Source organism: Peromyscus leucopus, chromosome 4 (assembly GCF_004664715.2).
Source record: "Peromyscus leucopus breed LL Stock chromosome 4, UCI_PerLeu_2.1, whole genome shotgun sequence".
Classification (NCBI taxonomy): domain Eukaryota; kingdom Metazoa; phylum Chordata; class Mammalia; order Rodentia; family Cricetidae; genus Peromyscus; species Peromyscus leucopus.
This window is the reverse complement of record NC_051066.1, coordinates 114,571,968-114,593,091: the sequence shown is the minus strand read 5'-3', so window position 1 is coordinate 114,593,091 and position 21,124 is coordinate 114,571,968. Positions and strand designations below refer to the sequence as shown.

Here is a 21,124-nt window from a genome sequence, read left to right as displayed (position 1 = left end):
AGACAAATTTCACTTTTAGTGAAAAACTCCTAAAAACAGGAGAATCCTAAAAACAAAGCTACCCGAATGTGTGCTGTTCCACTACTCACTTAAAGCACAGAAATAAGAGGCATTCTAGCCCTTCAATTTACCCTCTCTCGTCACTCAAATACACCTGATCAATAAAAATTATCTTAAACTTTACAGTATTTGAAGCAATGCCAGGAAGACCTTTTAATTTTTAATTTTTGGCAAACCACATAGAAAGGACTGGTCAAAATTCTGTGTTTGGATCACCACTGTACACACATCCACATGGTGTCAATTAACTAGTACTTACTGATGTTTCTCCCTTCATTTTTACAATATATACGATCAGAATAAAATATCATTTCTGGTAAATGATAATGATACAAAACGGAGAGGTCAGTTACTCAGGAAAGTCTAGGAATCATGACTAAAAAACAACAGTAACAGAGATGAAAAAGTACCTCCACAGCCTTTGCTTTTTTTCTTTCCTGTTATTGTTATTGTTTTTTCTTGGGGGGGTGTTTTTGTTTTTAAATGAACAGGGTCTTGCTCTACAGTTCTGGTTGGCCTCAAATTCAGAGCAATCCTCTTGCCTCAGTCTTCTGTGTAGTAGGATCTGAGGCTTGCACCCAGAACATGGTTCTACCATACCTTCGCTGAAATACACACATTCAAATGAAATAAAGAAGATGTATGTATGCATTACCAAAAGAAGCCTATGATGGGGATACTGTAGTAACCAACTTCCAGCAAAAGCTCAAAGTAAAATCTCTTCTAAGTTCAAATTAAAAGTGGCTTACAATAGTTTTAATTACTTTTAAGATCTGTGTGTGTATGTGTGCATGGCACATACCCCTGTATGAGTTTACGTGTACCACACACATGCAGGTACCTACAGACTCTAGAAGGTGGCACGGGATCTTCTGGAACTGAAGTCACAGCTAGTTCTAAGTTGCCATGTGGTTGCAGGGAGCTGCAAAAGCAATGACCTCACCTAACTGCTAAGGCATCTCCCCTGCTCTGACAGTTTTTTAATTACCTTTAAAGTGTGCAATTCCTTAGGTGTGTTGTTAAAGGTATGTTATGAAGGGACAGTGTACTGTAAATGTTTGTGTAACCTTAATGACATCATCACCAAGAAACATTCAGAGACCCTGCATTTGCCACGGGAAATAAGGCGGCACTGGTAAAGCATCCCTTCGCAGCTCCCAACTCACTCGCTGTTGTTAACTGCTGAGGAGTTTCTTCTATACTTAACTCGATTTCATACATTAGAACAAGAAAATAAGGTATTTGGAACAAAAGTTCAATTCTAATAATATACTCAGTAAGTTTTGTTTTTTGTGATAAGGATACTATTTAAGTGGGTCAGTGCTTGTACTACGCAGAGCTAAAGATAAAATAATCTAATTGCTCTTAAAATATGTCTCACTTTAAAAGGTCAAGAACCTGTTCTTAAGTCTGGGTTTCCCCAATCTACATCACACAACCCTCAGGCAGAAGCATGTACTGTGGCCCTTAACTGCCACTAAAGTTAACGTACATCTTCAAAAAGGGCAACTCCTAATTTTTCTTATTAACACATGGAGAAACATTTTACCATAGTTTACAGCTGCATGGTCTCATAGGAGATCCATGTCAGTGTAGTGACAACTGGAATGAGACCAAAGTCAAGCTTAGGCTCTAAAGACAGAACAAAATTTCTATCTAAGTCAGCTAGCTCTCTTTGCTCAGGCAGGTGTAGGCACAACATGGAACTACTAAGGATTCACTATTTGCTTACACTAATATCCTCTGGTAAAATTTAAAATAACATCAACAATGGAGACAAAAAGAGATGTTTATTAAATGGCAGGTGGCCAAATCTCAGCTTCACTGAGATAGTCTTCATAAAAAGATATAGTGAGAATGGACTCTCCTGCACACCAGGAGAACACAGCAAGCATCTACCCAGGCAAAGGAAACCATATCCTGCTTCTTGCAATCAGGAAAAAGCCGCATGACTTGCAGTGTGTTCTGGATCTCTATGACCCAACTCTGACTCACTCATTATAACTCCTTTGACTTGTTCTTTCCTTCTTCACAGTACAAATGACTGCTGCATCCTGTCATCCTCATAGCTAGCCCTATTTTTCTATGAACAGATCAGAGGCTTACCCCATCCTTCTCACCTTGCAGTCCAGAGGATATCTCAAGTCCAGGTCTCCTTAGTATTTCCCCTCCTGAGATTAGAGAATTCATTCTCTAGGGCTGCAGCTCACATCTCTATCTAGAGCTAAGAGGCCACACCTACACACCTGACATTCTCTGGTTACATAAGAGCAAAGTTCATGCCTAACATGTCCAAGTCAATTAGCACTCTCTATTAAATTGTGCAGTGCAACTGATCTTGTGGTAAAATGGCCTCAGACTTCGGTCTAAGTGTTTCCAACTGTCTGTGTTGCTAGCTTAAACTAGGCACAGTGGCAAAGAACAGAGAGCTATTAAATGTATCCCGAGGCTCTCCCAAACATGTCCAAGCACAAATGCAGCTTATAATACTACATTCAGCTTGTAGCTAATGCAACTGAAAATAATAAAGCTCAACCTAATGCAAGCCCCAACATGCGCTTAAAGTAAGACTTTGGTTCATTGGAAGCCCAACATTTAATGCACTGTAGACATTCACAGAGAAATGTGAGTTAACCAGGGGCAAGATCGTTTACTGGGACAAGCTGCTTTCAGTCAAACCCAATTCATGGTCGACTATATTTATTTATAGTACCAGTAGAGAATTTTAGTGATTTAATGAACTGGAAAGGATGATAAATTCTGTGATTCACATGAAAGGAGGAAAGCAATAATATGAATAATCCAAAAAAATGATAATTAAAAAGACTTTTTGTGGCTCTGAAATGTGTTTCATCTGTATTTAACACTGAATGGATGAATTTCCACTACATTAGACACACCCAATCTTCAAACAAATCTTCAAACAAAGCAATAAAATAGTCTGTGTGAATAGGGCAGTCCAAAAACTCCGGCCTCCGCAGCAAACAAGCACCCTCACAGTATCTCATCTCAGATGATCTCCTAACACAAGCCGAAAAGGACAGTGCTTCCATCTGGGTCTTGCTCTAAGCACGGGTATCAAGCAATAGGGGGTCTGAAAGGAAGAGAAGGCAGACGAGCATGTAGCTCAGCTGCAGTCTACACATTCCCTCACAATACTGGGGTAATAGGAACTTTAGTATGGCAAAAAAAGAAATGTAATGCTATTTCAATTTTCCAACAGAGAGTTCTCCTGACTATAAAAATATATTCCTGGGAGGTGATAGAAGGTAAATATATTCTAAATACACCTGTTTTATTAAAAGTACAGAGTATCTTAAAGACTTGTGGGCTGCACTGCTTAGGAAAGTGTCGGAAGTGGCCACCAGCAGCAGAGTCCCAGAGCAACATCTGGTAGTAGTGATGCAGAACTGAAAGTCTCCACAGGAGAACTATCTGTCACAGAAAGAAAGGACAGGGAACTCCAAAGGAGAGAACTGGTCTACAGCCTGACTCTTTTCACTATCATGCAAAGCCTGTGGAAGGTCACCCCAGTGGACCCTAAAATGAAAATGGGTAGATATACTGAAGAAGGGCATAGTAAATCACTTTACCTCCCCCATTCTCCCCAGCCACCAATAATGGGGTATTTGGGCAATTGGTGAACAGTCTGCATGAATGAAGATTAGCACAACTCTACTTTCCTTAGCTATCATCAAAGTAACGTTTCATGGGGAAACACGAGAGAAGCCCTGGTAAAAACGGTCCATGTAATAAATCCAACGCTCTTAAAGCCTGCACAAGGCACTGCTGATGAAAGTGAACCAGAATGGTAACCTTGAGTGAAGCATTTGTGAAACTTGTGTAAGTCAAACCTACAGCATCTGCTAGCCACTGTCACTTGGGAATAAGCAAGGTGTGCTTATCAAGACTCCTAGATAATTTCTCAAAAGAAATAAACCTGGCATTGCAAAGGAAAAACAAAACAAAAAAAAAAACAAAACAAAAAAAACAACTGACAATATTTATTGTTGATGGTAAAATTCAAGCCTCTGGGCAAAAATCAGAATTTTGGAAACCACGATTATGGCACCAAGAGTCTGAAAACTTCCCAGCACTTAACACTATTACAATGAAAGCAGCTGTAGTATTATACAATTTCTTGAAAGTTGTAATAAAAAGTGTCAACATCTAAAAGATTTACATGAGTCAGTGAATCAGTGTTTTCTAACCACAATGCACAGGTTAAAAAAGGGATATCTATCAACAAAACCGTACACTGATAAAAGATTCATCCGAAGTACAAGAAAATCCAATAACTTAGTATGACACAGGTACAAAAGTTCACCAACACTTTTTGGAACTCTACATGGCAATTAAAAAAAAAAAATGACCCTTTCACATAGTCAGGTAGAGCCAGCCTGAGCCACTTGCTAATGGGAGCTCAGGGCTGATGCAAGCTGCAGGGGGATTTTCATGACACCGTAAAAGAAAAGAGCTAAAAACTTCAGGGATACAAGAACGGATCCCACAGAAACACTTACTGAATGGTAAGTAGTAAATTAACTGGAACTTCTATTCAAGTAAAGGAGCTATAAACATTTATTAATTATCTGTGGATGTCATCTGGAAGAACTGTGAGGGTGCCTTGCTGGCCACGTTCAGAACAGTCCACTTTCCAACACACTCTCCAGCTTCAGGCACTCAGGGGTCTTACAGCCCTAAGCTACCAGAGAGGGTGAGTGAAAGAGGAGGCATTGTGCACAATTCCCAGTCTGCAGAGACAGGGCAGGAAACTGGGAAGGACCCTGTATGAGATGCAGCCAGCTGCCAGCAGAGAACCTCCCTTCTTTAAAGGTGCTTCTGGGAAACTTGTCAGCATTTCTAATGTTGACAGTAAGCTTTGGGGAGAGTTGTCCACTGTATTCCCAATTAAGAACTTAATGGATTTCTATTGGGCATGTAGATCATCCCAAGTCACATTAAATGTATCTTGACTTTAAATTGCTTATATTTTCCACTAACAAACTTGAAAAATAGGTAGTGGTTGGCATCAATGCCCTTCTCTATGGCAGAGTTTAAAATATAATAGCAGCCAAGGGCCAAAGTAGTCCCTCGCTAATGAACGAGAACATTACTTATAAAAACCAAAAACAGCAGATGCAGAGAAATGAGGTGGCAATTCAAAACAGACAAAATAATAAAATAAATAAGTAGATAAAAAACAGTAATGCCAACAATGTGCACCAAGCTGGAAAGAGTGCTCAGTAGCAGAGTGCTTGCACAGCAAGCAGGAGACTGTTCAACCCCCCCTCACTCACACACCCACACACACCCCCACACACCCCGTACAAAAAAATACATAAATACAACTGCTCACAAGGGCAGCAATTACCTGCAGGAGACCCTTAACAGAATATAGACCTGGAACAACAAGGACTATTTTCCAACTGGACGACCCATTAATGGCTGAACCTACAGGAAACATGAGTCATCATCAGAGAGATCTTTCCTGTCTGTTTTGGCCAACAGTACTGACTACTGAGAACTCAATATAAAATGAGTTGTAACCATATTAAGGTTTCCTAATAACAAAATGTAGATGTAGTCAGAGTTTCAAAGACAAGGCAAATTCATCAAAACAATGTTGCTCTAGCATGCTATTTCTGTACATAAAAATCATGGCTAAAATATTTATGCTATCTAATTGAATATGCGGATTACTCTTACCTATAAAATCCATAGAAAAATTAAGCCTTCATACATATAAGGAATTAAATACGTCTTGAGAAAAAAAATAAAGAATAGAAAAAAAAATCTTTAACTTTGGATTTATATAACAGCTACTGGATTCATGTATGTCTAGAGAGCACCACATCATGATTTAAAATCTATATGACATTTAATTTAGTATGTGTGTGAGTGTGCGCGCGCGCGCGTGTGTGTGTGTGTGTGTGTGTGTGTGTGTGTGTGTTTCACAGTATGAATGTGAAGGTCAGAGGACACTGTCTTGTCATATAAAAAGGAAAGAGGGCGAGTTTTTATGACAGTCATAGATTTGGAGAACCCAAACTGAGGTACAATCTAAGCAAACTAAAATGACAACCAGGGTGACTAAAGTAAGGCAGACAGCCAAGGCCCTAGTCTCTGGGAACCTCTGGACAAGGGTGTGCAGAGTATTACAGGCAGAGGGAAAGGAATGTGCCTACTGTGTTCAAGGGTTAGAAGAGAAGGCTGAACAGCTGGAGTGGACAGTGTGAGAGGAGAAACGGAAGAAGAGGTCAGAGTCAGTGGGAACCGGGTTGTGAAAGCAATGTCAATCATAAGAGAATCTGGCCTATGTGACACAGAGGCCTCTGGAGATTTTTACGCCTAGGCTGATTCAAATTTGTAAAAGATCATTTTGGGGTGCAGGTTGTGATCAGAGGTGGAACATTTTCCTAGCATGTGCAAAGCTCTGTGTACAACCTTCACCAAAGAGGAAAAGTAGAGGAGGTGAGGGGGCAGAGAGGACAGAAGAAATCCTTCTGGTAGTTACGTTCATAAAGACAAGTTAACAAAAGGGGACTACGTTTTACCTTGGAAGGCCACTGCAATAGTACCAGCAAGAGCCCTCTGCATGTGTGTGACAGCTGTGTAGCCTGGGCTGTTTGTAAGGCTTCTCCTAGCAGTGAAATCAGGACCTGTCTCTCTGGCACTTAGCTGGCTTTGGGAGCCTGTTCCCTATGCTGGATTATCTCACCCAGCCTTGATGCAGGGGGAGGAGCTTGGTCCAGCCTCAACTTGATGTGCCATACTTTGTTCAAGTGCATGGGAGGCCTGCCCCTTTCTGAGTGAAGACAGAGGGGGAATGGAAGGGGAAAGGGGTAGATGGGAGTGTGGGGGGGAGACAGCTGAAGAAGAGGGAGGAGAAACTGTGGTGGCTATGTAAAATAAATGAAAAAATGTTAATTAAATAAAATAAAATTTAAAAAAGAGTTGATAGGAGAGATAAAAAATGCTGATAGGAGAGGGGAGAAAAGGAGCTCCATTCTGGTTTTGGTTAACGGCAGAATTCTGAACATAATCTTGAAGACAGTAGCAGCAGATACCTCAGAATGGGGTAGGAAAGAAAACTCACGATAACATCCAATGGTTTTAGAATGAATAGACCCGGAAAGGAAGTGAGATGAAGATAGAACAGGTTTATAGAGAAAGATTTTCTAACATTGAACTTGCTAAGACTGTCTTATTTAAGGCAATTAAGTGGAAAAGTCTTGGAGCTGTCTGAGCAGGTAACAACATGCATTTGGAAATTGCATAGAGGTGCACTGTAATGTATTAAAACATTATGAGTATTTGCATTGAGGATGGTAGGAAGCAAGCCTCAGCCCATTCCAAAGTAGTAGGTTAGGAAAAAAATAGCATACATTAAAAATCTGAATGAGAAAATCCAAAAGACCAATGGTATAGGAGGAAATGAAGATGTGGAGTAACTACAAAAATCAACTACAGAACTGACTCAAGAAGAAATGGTCAATTGTTTCAAAAGCTGTCAATAGATAAGGTGAGAATTTACTAACCAGGAGTATTTTCTTCCAAATAACCCCAAGTGACTGAATCATATCCCATATCAAAGAAATCAGGACTGTGATTGAAAATTGTATAGTTCAGTCTTATGGTGAATTTAACCTTCTGAAGAATTATCCAAAGACAGGCCTGATTCAAACTGGTAACTGACACTCACATCAGTTTGCTACTTTGAGACCAGTGGTAAGTGACAGATGCAAATGCCCATTTGCTAACATTCAAATATTATCCGCTAAAATATTAAAAAGTCTTATATGTAAATGAAAGGATAAACCTCCCTTGTCCTGACATGAGACCATGACAAACCAAAAGAAATCTGTACTCCTCTTTTGTCTATCAAAATAAAACACAGGTTTTTACAGTAACACTCTTATCGATAATGTTCCAGAAGCATTTTACATGATTGCAAAGGCTAACTCTAGTGCAACTTGCCATAAAGCCAAAATTTAAAATGTAATTACTATAAGGAAGTAAATATAAGTGTCATTATCTGCAAATGCTTATGTAAGTAGGAAAACAAAGACAGTAAGTTGCAATGCTCTTAGAGTAAGAGGCAGTCATAAAATACACAAAACCACCATCCCTCAGCTTGGCAAGTCAATCTGATAAACAAAGTACAAAAGCAACGAAAACATAAATCCACAGGAAGAACCCCAGCAGACAAAGTTAGGGCCTTGCTGAAGGAAATGAGTGCTGCTGAGCCAGACAGGAGATCTGAAGAACATTTCCTCTCTCCCAACAGGAACACTGACCACCCTACAAGAGAGTAGTGCTTACCAAATGCAGCAGTGATTCTAAAGATTCATGTTCACAGTCTTTAATATCCAATCACAAACTCTCCATGTATTCCACTAAAGTAACAGTAGAGAGACCTTTCTACATGGCACAGAGACCCACAGACTTAAAATGGCTGTAGCAGAGACCAAAAACGAAATCAACACAGTGGAAGGCAGATGGAGACAGGGCAACCAAGCATGTTAGCCAACCTGAGAAGGACCAGCAATGAGGAACATCAAGAAGTGCTGTGACTCACTCTGACAAAAAGTTGAAGACTGATTGAGAAACCCTGAACTCCCTAGATGCCCTCTCCACCTTCTTACTGTATGACACTGACAGTTCCAGAACCCAGGGAGACTGAAGACGTGCTCTTGGACAAGTAAACCAAACACATAAGTTAAAGTAACTACACAAAGAGTATGATGAGACCCAGTCAAACTCCTCCGTGAATTCCGGACCCTCCCTCAGTGGAGGACATTGAAAGACCATTTTCGCCAGTCCAAGAAGAAACCCTGACAAGTAGTCAGTGAAATCCACAGTAGAACAACAATAGCCCCCACTGGTTACTGCTAGGTCCCAAAGAGACCCAGGACAAGTCTCACTCAGTACTGTGGCAACTCCCCCAGCTCTGATCCCTATATGGCCACAACCATCTTAGCCACACCGTTTCTTGACACTCTTGGTCTCCATGTGCTTTTCTGGTCTTCTCTGTTCTCTTCCTCTCTCACTCTCCCCTCCCACTCCTCTCATGGCCTAGTTCAGTGTGGACCCTTCCTGATGTCCCTGGCTGTGCTCTCCCTCACATCTACAAAAACCCTTCTCAAGGACACCTAGGAGCAGTCATGTCCTCATTTTCATCAGTTACCACATGGGAGACAGACTAGGGGACTGAGATAAGAGGCCATCGATATTACACATGTGGGAGACATTTAAAACTTTGTACAGATTAACTTAAATCTAACATCTTTATCTGAAAGGACAGGTAAATAAAACAATTTCTTAAATCATGTGACTTGACCTATCACTTTTCTATGTCTTCTAAATCTAAGACTGTGGCATTAAGCTTTAGGATTGGTGTGTAGATAAAGAAGGGCTAACATTCAATCTTCAACATTTTTGTTTTATGTACATCACCGCTGGGCCTGTCAAACGTAACTGTTTATAAGGAAAAAAAAATCAACCATAAAAGACAAGCGAGACAACTGGCCTTAAGAACATGGAAATATAAAATTGTGAAAATAATGTGCAGTACATTATAATATATAGTAAAATGGGTTACATGTGCTTTTTTAAAAAAAAAATGGAAGTATTTTGTTGTCGGGAAAACACTGTAGCAAAAATTACTAATGAGTAACAAAGGGATGCCTCTGTGAGGAGTTCACATTTACACTTCCAAATAAACCTTTCCATCTTGAGCACCTCTCCTCTTAAACCTCGTTCTGAAAATACATATGCAATTTTTAATAAATACCAACTCGACTTCAAAAATCCAAAACCAAAACAAAAAAACAATTTAAAAACCATATATGAAAGTCTCACAGTATTTTTTAAAAACATATATTTAACTTACTTTTAAGAAAATTATCATTTAAAAGTAAAGTACAAATGGTACTAGCATGGACAACTCCCACAGCAATAAGTTACTATTTTCAATATTACAACTTAATAAAGCTTTACAAAAAACCAGGGAGGATTAAACACTGGAGTGCTGGAACACCTGACCACAGAGTGGGTAAAGAAGGAACAAGCTAACAAGCCTCAGCAACCATTGAAGAGTGCACCTGTTTCCTGGGTGTAAATCTAGCCCAAGCTATCACAGCCACTAAGACTTTCTCAGACAGGGCATGGACCTCCGCTGTGCCTGTTTCCCAGGACTGCACTGAGCCCTCGACCTCTGCCACCCTGCTGGCCTTCTTCTATTTGGTTCATTCCATCTCCCCGCAGCTCTACAATACAGTTATCCTTATCCCAAGAAAGCAGATTTAAACACTAATTAAGGCCACCTAGCAAGGGCAATCTAGGCTTTGCAACCTGAGAATCTAACAGCATATTCTCAATGGTGAAAATGGAGTTTAGTATTTAAAAACAAATAAAAAAACTCAAGCAAATGGGCGTATCCATCATAAAAATCTTATTTTAAAATGATTTAATGGCAGAGGAGACATTTGAGATATAATGCTAATTAAAAGGTTCTATTTAAAAGTACTTAAGCCAGGTATGATGGTGCATGCCTATAATCTCAGTACTCAGGAAGCTGAGGCAGGAGGATGGTTGAAATACACAATGAGTCCAAGGCAGGCCTGGGCTATGTAGTAAGACCATTTCCACAGACAAACAGAAACACTGAAAAGCCAACTTTGTTTCTGCAGGGAAACACAAAAAGCCAAATGGAAGAAAAAAGCAATTAACAGATGGTGACCGCCCGGGGATGTGACTATGATTTTAATTTCCTTATATTTGTTGCAGTAATCCCCAGAAGTCTGAAATAAAGGTAAATGCTGTTGTTTGCTTTAAGATGCTTAAAAAGCCCTGGGAACAACAGAAATTCTCAGCTATAGCTGCAAAAAACTTTTCAAAAGGATCTATCAATTACAGTATATGAATACCCATCCTCAAGGATCTTTTACTGGACAACTAGACTGAACTTAGGGTGGTAGTTTTCACTGTGTGATGAAAAAAAGGTGTGATGGGAAAAAAGAAAACAAACAAACAAAAAAAAAAAAACCCTCTTATTTTAGCACCTGAGGTTCTCAGGTCCAGATTACAGATTCCCATCATCACTCCTTCTCACAGTTCAATGGTGAATTTGCAGAATTTGGTTGAAGGCAAGTTACCAGAAGCTGAATTTGCACCCAGAAACAAGAGAAGATGCCCAATCCATGCACAGAATCATTGCAAGCCTAATGACACACTGGGATCCACTACACTCATTACTTAGCATGAAGCTTAAAAGATTTCAAAACACCAAGTCTGGAGAGCATAAGCAGCATATTTCTGTCCTGCTGTATTCACAAGGCTTTTTGTTTGTTTGTTTTTTAATTGACCTTTGAATGTTGGAGAAGGAAGGAGTTCTGTGTCTCTCCCTTTGTCATTTCTAAAGGATGACATTACTCAAGGGGTTTGAGTTTTTGAAATTAGTCTGGGAAAATAACCTTCTAGGAATCAAACAACTTAAAACGCTGACAGCGGCATTTTTTCCTCTCACAATATGTTGATTTATTTTTCTTTTTTTCTGTTTCCTTTTTGCTTTGCATGGCTGTAGGATATTTTATGTTTATAAACTGCTAAACATTAACTGTCCTAGTTAAAAAAAAAAAAACATGGTTTACAATTCACAGATTTGTGTGTGTGTGGAAGGGGAAAAGTCAGGAACATGGAACTTTGCTAAACAAATCAAGTGTGGGCAGAGGAGGATTTGGAGAAGGGGTGAGTGAGGGCTAGAGTACTGAGCGACCAGCACGTAGCCCTAAGAAGTATCCTTCTATGCCAATCAGTAATTACCCTAGAATGAAAGCCTAGAATAGAATAACCTGCACCTGTACTGAGGTCAAAGAACTGACAAAAGTAAATTAAAATCTTCCTTCGGAGGAGTCCTGTTTAGACCCCATGGTAAGAGGTCCCGCCCACTTCCCCTGGGGGACCCATTGCTATGGGAACCCACAGTAACCCTTTAGGTTCAACACACCAGTAAGCCCAAGGGATATTCTCCCAGACACTGAGGTACATTAAATATGGGGCCCTGGGAGAGGGCTGGGAGGAACGGTTAAAATGAGACAGACTCACTCACGGCTGTAACAAGGAGCCAAAGGGGTGCACGAGGAGTTCCAACAGGAATTCAAAACACCAGAGTCATAAAGTCTAGCTCAAGTCTGACCGTTAGGGACGCTTTCCCCACTTTGCACTGGGGAAACAAACCACTGTTGTGTGTTCCGGACAAGGAAGAATAAACTAGAGTTTCAGCCCAGCAAGTACAAACCGAATGCTACTACTTTCTAAAACTAGTCTTGACCTTCTCTTATCCGAGTGTCTCTGAATTCTACAGCTCTTAGAATTACATGCGGACCTTTTACAAACAAATGTCTTGTGTTTGAATTTGTCTAGAGTGCAACGAGAGCACGGGAGAGTTTTAAAACTCGCCAGCCAATCTCCCGCACAGACAAGTTTGAGAACTGTCCTAGAGCAGGAGTTACCACGGTGGCGGGAGTATTTCAAAAAGAAAACGCCTAATTATACCATTGGCCTTCTTTAAAAAAAAAAAAAAAGAAGAATAAGAAGAATTAGCTAGTCTTCTGAACCGGCACATGGAACAATAGATTGCTTGACACACAGAATAGGCAGCACACCCTAGCAATACTTTATTTGAGATAAAGGCAGTAACAGTCTTTTCTTCCCAAGACAGCAAACAACCAAGCCACCAAACTTCAACATCTACGTTAGAGCAAATGGGCCCTGCAAGGCACTCGAAACTTGGAGGACGCACTGCAGCAGCAACAGGACCCCCTTCGAAGACACACCTGAGGGGACCAAGGCGAAAAGGCAAGGCGTGGGTCCCCAGAATCCCTAGTCCGGGACCCGTCGGCCACGCCCCAATAAGTTTCTTGGGGGAAGTTTGCTCGGGCCCCTCGGTGCTCTTGGTACGCTCAGAGCAGACTCGGCCCTGCACTGTGCAAGGTGGCCGCCACCCTGTCCCGGACCTCCGCCCCCACCGAGGTCTTGTGGCCCACGGCGTCTGCCCGGTCGCGGCCCGGCTCGCCTCGCCCTCAGCGGGGTCGCCTCCGCCGCCCTGGTCCTGGCCCTCGGCCATGCACCCCGCCCCAAAGCTCCGTGAGTTCCGTGAGCTCGCGCCCCCCCACCCTGCGCCCGCCACCGCCCGCGCCCCCAGCTCGGCCACTCCCGCCTCCGGGCTCGAGTCCCAGCCTGGGCCCACGCCGCGCACGCGCGCAGCCACCGCCACTCGCCTGCACTCACCGTCCGCGTTTTACGTGGCTTCCGACGCTACCGCCGCTCGCGGCTACGACCAGGTGCCCGCTCCGCAGGCCCGGCCTGGGCACTCAAGGATCCAGAGCCCGGCGGGCTAGGCGAGCACCCGCACGCAGGGCACGCTCCCCGGGACCGTGAACGCACGCCCGAGCGCCAGGAGGGGCCGGGAGGCGCTCCCGGAGGCTGCCCTGGATACGGGGCATGCGCAGAGCCCTCCCCTTCCCAAGGCCCGTGAGGAGTGGGCGGGGATTCTGGACGTTAGGGTAGGAAGACTGAAGAGGAACTCCAGGAGTAGGGTATAACTGTGAGCCTCTGTGTCCTTGTCCCAGAAACCCCGGCTTTCTTCTCTAGTTCACGCATTACATCAGATATTAAACATTTATTGAGCATCTATGTTGCAGACTACATACAGAGCAGTCTTCTGAGGTAGTAGACATTTTGCCTTTGATTTTGGAACTCCCTTTGGACTGATAGAGGAATGCATAAATAAGAGATCATTCTGCATTTGAAAGAGCAAACATGAATTACACTCTTCAGTGACAGAGGAAAGAAGAATGGCTGGAGTGGTAATGAAAGCTTAGTTGAGAAATGGAAAAACAGGCAGAGCAGAAGTCAGAAGACAAATTCACCTGTTGGGGAAGAAAAACACAAGAGCAAAGCTCTCAGGGATTCTATGAGCTCTTGAATGCTCAGAGGCAAGAATATCCTGGCTGCTGCGTGGAGGTTTAAAACGGCAGCTGGAAATGTAGTTGAAACTCATCTGGAAATAATCTTTCATGCTTTCCCCAAGATTAGATAGAGCTCTATTTAGTGAATAAATGGGAAGTGCTTAAAATGGGAGAAAGGGAAATCCCACATTGGCCTTTTGAGGCACAACGTCTGAAATGCTTAGCTATCTGCTATAAAAGAAGTAGTGGAGTCCCCAAGAACATTAAGAGAGTTTGGGATGAGCCAACGGCCATGGCATACTGGTCAGAGAGGTCCCTGTGGCCCACAAAGCAATACAGACTATTGCTGTTGCTGTTGCTTTCTCAATAGGGACACTATTGCTAAAGAAACCACACCTGCTTTGGTTGTAAAACATAGAGAAATCAAGTTGCGCAATACCAGAAGGTGCTGTTTAGGCTGCTGGGGGAGAACTGTTATCAACAGTCTTAATTGTGGACCCTGCATGCTACATTACTAATTGCCCAGGCAAGAGGAGCTTACTGGTGCAATAATGGCAAATCTGTTATGGGCATAACCAACCTTTTTTTTTTTTTTTTTTTTTTAAATTTGAGGCTTGCTTCCTAGGAAGAAATCTTCATCTGGCACTATAGACTTAGTCATAAACCTGTGTCTAGAAGGTCATGAGCCCTAGTGACTAGCTACAGCTGTCATTTTGCTAACTGGATATGATGTACCTGTCAAGTTGCTTTCTAAATATTTTTTCTTTATGTCCCTAGATGAGTGCTGTTGTCAGCTTTGGTCAAAAGGGTTCGTTTTGCTCAGTGAGTAGCAATTACTGCAGAGACTCGTCTGTTTAAAGCATTGAGAATAACTGTTGAAAGCTGAGCTCTAAATGGAACATCTGTCATCCCCTACAGGACTCGGGGAACATTGTGAAGTAAAGCCAGAAAGAATATAAGAGGAAGAGGAAGGAGTAAATTATTTGTGGAACCCTTCCTTCACCATGTGGCATAGTCTTGCATTCTTGAACTGCTAGTTGCTATGATTACCAGCACAAGGCCTGCTCAAGATTGGGGCCATCAACTTTCTGTCTTAGAGCAGGAAAGGGCTCAACAGGGCTTACTCCTCCCTGAGGTTTTGAATGCAATTATGGTTGGTAGGAAGTGGGGAGACCTTTCCTTCAGCAATCTAGTCACCGGTACAAGGTTGTTCCAATAAATAATCCTCCACCTATACTCCTGTGAACAACTAACTAAACTGCAGAGATCAGAAGAAAAAAGGCATGCAATGGAAGATGCATTTAACCAAGAAAGGGTTTTGGTTGCAAATATAATCAAAAGGCATTATGTATGCATATGAAAATATCATGCCTATTATTATGTATAATTAATATAGGATTAAAAATAAATAGAAAGAATGTAAAGAATGAATGGAGAAATTCCAGAGATTGTAAGAGAAAGAATATCTACCAGCTTTGCTCAATACTCCTTTGGAGTACAAAGATGTTTATCATAGCAGGCATATTCCTCATGGCATTAGACCATCATCCTTGGTAAAAGTTCATCAGTAGACAAAAACACCAATAAAACATACAGCCATAGACACTAAATGCTTATTTTAGTATAGATTTGACCCTGTGAGAATGTGTTTCTGTGTGTTTGAAAAAATATTAATATGAAAAAATGATGTATATGAGAAAAACACTTTGGCTTTCCAAATCAAAACCCCTTAGATACAATAAACATGTTCCATAATAAATAACCTGCTAGTGCCCCAATTCATGTTTCTGAGCCTTACCATGCCCATCTGTGATACAGAATCATAATATTTACCTGGAAAGTGGTTAGTTTTAAGGTGAACTTTCTTGGCATAATTTCTAGTTGGTGATTTTTATTCTAGATGGTTCAGGTAAGGTATGTTTGAGATGTCATTAACACATCTGTAGCTCTGAGAAGAGCACTTTGCACTGTTGATGAGTCTTACCCAATCAGCTGAAAACATAAATGCAAGTAGTCTGAGTTCTTATAAGTAAAAAGAATTTTGCCATCAGTCTGCCTCAGGCAACTCTTTCCAAGTTCTTCAACCTTCCAGACTGACACCACAACCCTGCTTAGTATCCCTCTCTCTCTCTCTTTCTCCTTTTGTTCTGTATCATACTCTTCAGTATATGTATGTGTGTATACATGTGCATTATTTAGCATGCACATATATATGCTGCATAGGTAACATTGATGAATACATATACATTAAAGAAAAACAGGAAATTCAAAGTTGAGTCATTCATAAAAAAAAAAAAGGAATTCCACATCACTAAATCAAAAGTAGATAGAGTTCTTTAAATGAAAGATCACATCTTTTGAGAAACAGGGATAAAAATAATGGCCAAATCCTAACAAAACTGTGTAATAATATTATATGTTATCTTAGTTAGGGTTTTATTGCTGTGAAGAGATGCATGACCATGGCAACTCTTATAAAGGAAAGCATTTAACTGAGGTGGCTGCTGTGGGATATTCTGTATGCTGTGAACATGTTGCTCTGATTGGTTGATAAATAAAAAGCTGATTGGCCAGTAGCCAGGCAGGAAAAACAGACAAGGAGAATTCTGAGAAGCAGAAGACTGATTTAGGATGCTGCCAACCACTGCCATGAGAAGCAAGATATAAAGATACTGGTAAGCCATGAGCCATGTGGCAAAGTATAGATTTATAGAAATGGGTTAATTTAAGATGTAAGGTCTAGCTAGCAAAAAGCCTGAGCCAATAGGCCATACAGTTCATAATTAATATAAGCCTCTGTGTGTTCATTTGGGTCTGAGCAGCTGTGGGACTATGAGGATGCGGGAGCCAGGTGGACACAGGAAACCAATCAGCTACAGGTAGCCACTTAAACTTTCAGAGGTTTAGTCCATTATTATCATGGCAGGGAACAAGGTGGCATGCAGGCAGACATGGTGCTGGAGAAGGAGCTGCTACATGTTGATATGCAGGCAACAAGAAGTAGTATGAGACACTGGACATGACTTGAGCATATACGAGACCTCAAAACAGGCCTCCACAGGGACATACTTCCTCCGACAAGACCACACCTACTCCAACAAGGCCATACCTCCTTATAAAGGCCAGTCCCTTTGGGGGCCATTTTCTTTCAAACCAATATATATATACATATATATAATCATAGTGAAAGTACCTTTAAAACAACTAAGCCTATATTTGTTCCTTGGCCCTTCTTTCCTCGATTTATTCTGTCTGTAAAACTTGCCCTCCTTGTTTAACTCATAGAAGCAACCTTCTCTTTCATAGACTAGATACATCTCAGTACATGGACCACTAACAAGAGCCAATGGATTCTTTTACATTTATTTGAAGTTTTGTGCTTTGACTTATATATATGTAATTTTTGTTTATAAATAAAATATTCATCCTATTGGTTTTGTTTCTTGGGACAACTCTGACTACTACACCTTGTAAATTTGTGAATATAATGTAAATTAATTCTCAATTGGAAAACCCAACATAATCTTTAACTTGCTACTTTCAAAAAAATCTAATTCAAGTATGAAAAACTCCAATACATAATAGAAACTGCATAAATGTCAAATATTATCACCTGTGAATGAATACCAAAGGCAAAATAAAAAGAGGGAGGGGTGATATTTGTGCCTTGAAAGCACTTTTCTCAGTTCACTGGGTAATAAATATGTAAAAACCAGATTTTTGAGGTAAAAGGAAAAAAATTGTTGTCCATAGCTACAACACAGAAAAGGTGGCACATGTATATATTTTAGTTATTTATAAATAAATGTCTTAAATAGAAACTAATTTGGAATAGATAATAGGTGTATGCTAAAATACCAAACTTACAAAGGCAGACATACAAGACCACATCTGCACATTTTATTCTAATTTCTGTTCTGGTTCTATTTATTCTCTTTGCTGCTAGGATGTGAGGAATCTAGGATCTTACTTTTGACAAAAATCCAAACCTCCCAGAGTGGCTGCATGCTGCGGCTTTCAGTCTATATTAGCATTTTTTCTTGATTCCTTTCTTTTATTGGAGAACCCAATAGCTGAGGGGAGTATGCAAAAATGATTAAAATATTCCATTTATTCTACAAATATCACAATATGTTATTCCAGGCAATGCCTTGCTCTTGAGGGAATTTATTAAATCATCCAAGAAAAAGAATCCTGACTATAATTTAGAAGAATGTGACAGGCACCTTAAGAGGAAATGAATGATTTGGCCAATTATACTTCATCAGATAGTTAATGCCAGCGGCTTTCTTTCCTTATGGTGGCCTCACCATGGTTCCTAACTTTCCATTTTGGTTTGGTAAAAGCCAATGAGGTATGACAGAACATTTAAATAGGTTTCATTTGAGGTTAGTAAGTATTAGATAACTTAACATTCTCATTCCACTGATCCTTGGATTCTCAGATGCCAGAAGTACAGTTCCTTTAGGCCTAAAACTCTTTCTTATCTTTTTTCATTGTCTTGGTTATTTTATTTAAAGGAGAATTTAAATTAAAATATGTGGTGATATATTTGTAATCTAAGAAATAAAGCTTGCCTGAAGATCAGAGGACAGAGCCAGCCACAGAGTTAGTCATAGAGGTCAGGCAGTGGTGGTACACATCTTTAATCCTAGCACTCAGGAAGCAGAGAAGAAATCCACCTGGATATCTGTGAGTTCAAGGCCACAGTGGGCTACACGAGATTACTCCAATCTAAAAGAGAAACAGCCAGGTAGTGGTGGCACACACCTTTAATTCCAGCACTTAGGATCACACATCTTTAATCCTTGCACCAGGAAGGTTAAAACAGGAAGTGATATGACTGGACAGATAGATAGATAGATGAATGGAGATTTTTAAGCCAGAGTTTTTCAAAGATTTTTAATTTTGGAATGGCATCTTACAAAGTTAGACAATGTGCTAGCTCCCAATGCATCTCTTTCCCATGCAGCCTTTCTTTATTTTAATTCTATTAAAATAATATATTTTCTAGGTCCATATTACAGTAAAATGTCTTTTCACTTAGCAGACAATGATACTATAGAGGCTACTTCATGTGAGAGTATTTGATCTTGAAATGATTAAAATTTAATGAAAGGTAAGAATTTAACATGGTAGTAATAATTAATTACAAATTCAGTCTTCCTCTTTTCTTTTAATATTTTATCCTACTGACAAATAAATGTGACTGAAGCAGTATTTTAACAAGGTGACACCAGGATTGGGGACACATGCCTATAATCCCACCACTTGGGAGGCTGAGAAAAGAGGATCCAGACTTAACTACATAGCAGAACCTTCATCTCAAAAAAATGAAAAACAACCCCCCCCCAAAAAAAACAAAACAAACAAAATACCCCAAAAGCAACAAGATGATTTTTGTATGTCTTAATTATTTCTGTATCTCAAATTTCACTTAAAATTCGTGTGGTGGTTTGAAAGGAGTAGCATTATTGGAGGTGTGGCCTCGTTGGAGATGTGGCCTCATTGGAGGAAGTATGTCACTGAGAGATTGGGCTTTGAGCTTTCAGAAGCTGGTCAGGCCTAGTGTCACCCTCTCTTCTTGCCGCCTGCAAATCCAGATGTAGAGCTCTCAACTCCTTCTCCAGCACCATGTCTGCCTATGTGCTGTCATGATGACAATGAACTAAATCTCTGAACTGTAAGCCAGCCTCAGTTAAATGCTTTCCTTTATAAGAGTTGCCATGGTGTCTCTTCACAGCAATAGAAAGCTGAACCAAGCTACTTTGTGTCAGTGTCATATTTAAAATATTAAATTTAGTATAATCATGAAAATTAAATTCTTGTGAATTACTTTGTATGAGCAATGATAAAATGAAAAGGTTATATATTGAGCTACAGTTCCTTTAAAAAATTAACCTGCTGTGGAATAATCCTCTTGTACATTGTAAAGATTTGTCACTCAAATTGGTTTAAAAAAATGCTGATTGGCCAGTAGCCAGGCAGGAAATATTTTAAACATGTATTTTTACTTATTTTCATATTTATGTCTTTGAAATCTGGTGTGTTCCTTTCCTTAACAGCTCAGTTAAATTCAGGTTAGCCATATCTCTAGTTCTTCCTAGTTACTTGTGGTTATCATATTGCACAACACAGATCTAGACTTAAGTTCTTTGTTCCCATTTTCAGAAGCATATTTCTATCAGCTGAAAAATTAAAAATTTTTCTTATGTCTGTGTCATAATCCCACAGTTATGGATATTTGGTCTGGACATCACCTGGGAATTTAGATCTTTAAAAACTCTTCTTGTGATTAATATAAGAAGAAAATTGAGAAAAATCTCATTTACATGCATTTTGAAAGCAATTTAAATTTTTTAATTAGTATGAAATGCATAGCAATTGCTTTTAAGTTTACTTATATTTATTCATATATCAGATTATAAAACATTGCTGAAATATATTAAGAATATAGTATATTTAATACCCTTTGTAAATGAGCATCACTAGTATATCTTAAGAATACTTGCTAATAAAGTCCGATGCTTGGTTAATGTGGCCAGGTTCATATGTAACATGGTCTATTCTAGGTTGCAATTTAATCCTAGTACTTGATGTAAACTGCTGATCAGTGCTACTTTTCTAGATGATCTGGCCAGAGGAAAATCTCTTTCTCTACCACAATTTATTCTTAATCTTATTTTAATTAGTATTTAATTATTGAGGCAGGGTCCTGCCATGTTTCCCAGGCTGTACTCTAACTCTGGGGCTCAAGTGATGCTTCTGTGTCAGCCTCTCAAATAACTGGGATAACAGCTATGTGTTACTGTGCCTGGCCGATAAGAAATACAGGTTTGTGATACTATTTTGTTTACAGAGGAGAAGATGGTCTTTTTCATATCTTCATGAAGGCAAAACTCTTTTGTTTTAAATCAGTCACTGTCAACCTAATAAGCAAGTTAAGACATACCAAAATACCAAGTCTAAGAACAAAGTTTATTCATGCAAAAATGAAAAATACCATCAGGAAGAAAACAATATTTTCATTGTCTAGAATAAGTGCTCCCAAAATGGCTCCAAAGGCTCCCGGATTTTATAGATTAAAAGAA

At 40.1% G+C, this 21,124-nt stretch overlaps 1 protein-coding gene across 1 annotated transcript in view; it reads right to left on the bottom strand.

Moving 5' to 3' along the window:
- Btbd3 (BTB domain containing 3) overlaps positions 1-13,538 on the bottom strand; it is a 30,661-nt gene extending 17,123 nt beyond the window's left edge. Inside the window, exon 1 of the mRNA XM_037205254.1 lies at positions 13,354-13,538. The gene's annotated coding sequence lies outside the window, so the exon portion shown is untranslated. The remainder of the gene's footprint in view (positions 1-13,353) is intronic.
- Between the last annotated feature and the right edge of the window lie 7,586 nt (positions 13,539-21,124).